This window comes from Camelina sativa, chromosome 2 (assembly GCF_000633955.1).
Source record: "Camelina sativa cultivar DH55 chromosome 2, Cs, whole genome shotgun sequence".
Classification (NCBI taxonomy): Eukaryota; Viridiplantae; Streptophyta; class Magnoliopsida; order Brassicales; family Brassicaceae; genus Camelina; species Camelina sativa.
Window position 1 is genome coordinate 20,800,874 of NC_025686.1, and position 4,205 is coordinate 20,805,078.

A 4,205-nucleotide genomic window follows, 5' to 3' on the forward strand; every position below is an offset into this window, starting at 1 on the left:
TGTCCACTAATATTAAGAACAAACAAATAAAATATTAGTGATTTTTAACCTTACTATTTGAATAAAAATAATCAATTTTGTAGCAAAATGAAAAGAACAAAAAAATGCCAACAGCATTATATTTTAGGAAAATAATGACACATGGAAACTCTCCAAAACTGTAGCTCTCATCAGGTATGGCTATTTTGTCTCGCACAGCTTCCCATCATTGTACGGGAGGAATGTGCATTTCAAAATAGTACTGTAATAAACAGAGGAACAAAGTGTACCATCATCTCAAACAAACAGACAAGACCACACAATTTTATTTGAGAAAAAACATTCTCACTAATAGCAAAATTTGTATTATGTAACGAGATTTTAATAATCTTACGACTTTAATCACCATAATCCGAAATATAAGAGACAAATATTATTGCTCGTCATAATAGTTATTCACTCACTGTTTAAATAAGGGGAATTGGCAGAACTAAGCGCACAAAAAAAACTATATTTCATTGAGTAACCATTCTAACCAAGAGAAGGTAATATTCTCTGTATTTTCTATATTATTTACTTTGTTACCCTTGTTGCATGATCAACAGTTGTCTATTCTCTGTCTCTTTTACAAGCCAACGAAGGAGAGAGAGTTCTTTCTGGGGGTTGAAGAAAGATTCGTCAGCGATTGACGGAGAGAGATCTGGCGTGGATTGTGACTGGGTCGGAGGGAACGACTGCTAGACGGCTAAGAGAGACTGTGAATCGATTCGGCAAACAGGGATTTCGATTGGGTACTCGACTATTACTCTCTTTTTTCTCTCTAATCACAGAACGTAAAGTATTTTTTGTTTTGTTTTTTGGAGTCATCTTCTCCGGCGAGAGAGAAAGAGCAATGGACTCTCCGTTATCAAAAACCGATGCGTCGAAAGAGAAATTTGTGGGTTTACCACGGCCATCAACAACGACGACTGATTCAAATGCAATGAGAGGTTGAGGACTCGCTAATCTTACATGGGTTGGTGTTGATAAAGTGGAGCTTCGTCATAAGCTTATGATGCCTGAGTATCTCCGTCTAGCTATGCGTGACTGTATCAAACGGAAAGATTCAACCAGATTTATGTGGTCATGCCCCAATTAATGGTTGTTTTCGTTATCCCCAAATCTGGTGGTCGTCATGGTCTTGTGCTTAAAGAGAGACTTCAACTGTTGATGAGCGGAGAACAGGTTCTGCTTTCACTACTCTAGATCATGTGTTATTCTTGTATCAACTTATTTAAGTCTACCTTTTTAAGTGTCTGATTTATGTGTTCATGCTTAGATGATGTGTTAGATCTATTGCTTTGTTTTGAATTTGGAAGGATGAGTTATGTTCAAAGATTGAGTCTTTTTGGAAATTCTTGAGTTGATTGTTGCGGAAGTGATTTGGAATTGTTGATATTGGAACTTCGTGATGATTCTTTATGGCTGTTGTGATGATTCTTTACATGTGTTTTACCTTACGCATGGAATTGTTGATTTTGTAAGATACGGGTTGGCATGTTTGGACTTTGGAGACAGTGGCAGCGAAAGGAGATGAATGTGCTACAGAATGCAGAGCAAGGTTGAAGATTATGGTGAGTACACACAACAATATATTTTTAATCTCATGGTCTTTACGTCTTTAGCAATTAGAAATGTTGACAATGGAATTTGGTTCGTTAGAAATGTTGACAAGGCTCTATTTGCCGTAAGGTTGTATGATTTTCGAGTAATGAGACTGAGGTCCGTCGACGGTGCTTTCGATTGTGGCTCTTTCAAGCAAGCTATCGATCCCACATTTGGTTCAATATTCTGTTCCATTTTCTGGTTTTGCAAAAAATGATCTTATATCATTTTCTTTTGCAATGCTATTGCCCAGTTTGGGTTCTGAATGTAGTATCTTGTAGGGTTTAGTGAACCTTCTTTTTATGTGTTAAATTCAGAATTGTTCTAATATATGTGTAATTCTTTTCAAACTTCCAAGTCCTGCCATTTACATCTATAAAATTATTAATGTTTGTATCTATATACAAAACTTTAAAATTTTAAAAATAAAAATGCAAATTTATTTTTATTCTTATGATCAGAGCAATGCAATTTCAAACTTAAATATGGGTTTTATACTATATCGCAGATATTTCTGTTCCATACACACATAGTATCTTAATTACTAAAAAAATTACGTATACACACCTACAAAACTAGACCAACACGTCATATGTACCCATTGCCACCACAACAACGCGTGTATGCCATATGGGAGTAGTTTGGTAAATTCATATTGCCCTTTGGTCAGTTACTTAATTTTCCCAATTAGCCTGCTATATTCTTAATTTTAATTGTGATTTTGGATACCTACCTAATTCACCCTTTAAATAAACTACCATCTAGTCAAACATTTGGACCTTCCTAAAGTATAAGAACTAAAAGGGTCAAAGCGGAAGTAATATAAACAGAGCAATTATTACATACATACACACTCTACTCTGATTCTGAGTAAGAAAAGAAAAAGAAAAAAAAAATAAACTGAGTAAAAAAAAATTGTGTCGATTTTTACTCGTCAAATAAATTCGTAAATTGTTGAGTAAATAATATGTCATAAACTAATTAATATTGAAACAAAAAAATTAAAATAAAGAAAACATTAAGTCAGCCATTTTATTTGCTGGTTAAGTGTAATCCACAAGTGACTGTGATGTACCATTGGTATTCTCAGATACACATTTTTGTAACTTATTTTGTGTACAACACACCAAAATGCATTTCATCATTCAAACTTTTAATGCGTTTAGTTGAGAACTTGAGGCTCAAACTTGGCATTTTGATATGAAAAAAAAATTGTTTATTTTCTCTAAAAACGAAAGTACAGTAATATATATATATATATACATATAATTGAATCATTTTTGTTTGCTTTTTGGTTCAGAAAAATAGAATTATAGTTGGAAGAACAGTAAGTGAAAAATTGAAACCAAATATGTTTAGTAAATTGGATATTATTATTTCTCTGTCTAGCATATTCTGCAAATGTCACCTAATTAGTATGATTATAGTGATGATGATACGCACTACAACAAATACGTGTCATATGTCAAGAGACGTCAGGCTTTTCAAATCATTTGCTAAACCGACTCCAAAAATCAATACTGGAAGGAAGTTTTGGGTTGCTTTGGTAACAGACTTTTAATTTTTAATCGGTTTACGTTTGAGTACCTTGTGAGATTTAGAAGGGGTATTGAACTTAGATTTGATTTGGTAGGATTTTAATATTTTAGAACTTAGATTTGACTTAGATTTGGTTGAGTTTTTAAGACTTTTATTTATAAAATACAAGAAAATAAATGTGATTTTGTAAGATTTTGTTATTAAGAGGGGGGTATTCAACTTGTTTTTTCTAGGATTTGGTTAGATTTTAATATTTTAGGAGAGATTTGAGTAAGATTTTAGGAGATTTTGATGATTTGTTAGAGATTTTAATTTAAGGAAAATGAAAATGAAATGAGAATCTGTGAGATTTTGTAAGTGATTTTAGAATATTTCAAAACACACCATTTGTCTACTTCTTTTTTATATAAAATATGAATATTATTTACCAAAAAGAACAGTTTTTTTTTATAAGAGCTTGGCGTAGCAGTGGTAATGAAAAAAGGGAAGTACAAGATGCCGAGATTTACTCGTGAACCATTGTTAAAGAAGATTGTTAAACGCATGATGCTCTCTCCGAGCCAGAATAGTGTCCCTAATGTTTCCAATTTGTTTGAAGATAGAGAAAACAATAGAGGAGATTTATTTGGGTTTCTCTGTGAAGATTGCAGGTGCAGGAGAGCGCATTGGTGGTGATACCCCAAAAGTGTGTTGGATTTAATTGAGTTTAATTATCTTAATTATTAAGCTAGAGGTTGTGTTTGTATTAAACGATGCTTAGAAGCATTGTGACGTTTGTAGCAGTTACAACGTTTGATTTAGAAAGACACAATTCTTTCTCTGGTTGTGTCTAAGTATTTAAAATCATAGTCTCGTCATTGTAAAACTCAAGTTTTTCCAGTTTATTAATAAAATCACAAGTTTCTCTAATACTCTGTTCTATCTTCTATAAAACAGAGCAACAAGTACGCTTGTTTTGTTTCTTTGTGAGAGAGAAGCTTTTGCTTCTAACATAGTATCAGAGCCCTACTGATTCAAGAGCCAAAATTTTCAAGTTAAGAGTT

General features: G+C 32.9%; 1 long non-coding RNA gene across 3 annotated transcripts; it reads left to right on the top strand.

Moving 5' to 3' along the window:
- LOC104730669 lies at window positions 510-1,953 on the top strand. 3 transcript variants are annotated; one of them, XR_002035291.1, is made up of 5 exons: window positions 510-524; window positions 612-770; window positions 843-1,203; window positions 1,504-1,592; window positions 1,681-1,953. It is a non-coding gene; the product is annotated as an uncharacterized LOC104730669 (long non-coding RNA). The 3 variants fall into 3 exon arrangements; XR_002035290.1 differs by lacking the exon at window positions 510-524 and having other exon boundaries at window positions 572-770; XR_002035292.1 differs by lacking the exon at window positions 510-524 and having other exon boundaries at window positions 572-770; window positions 1,711-1,953.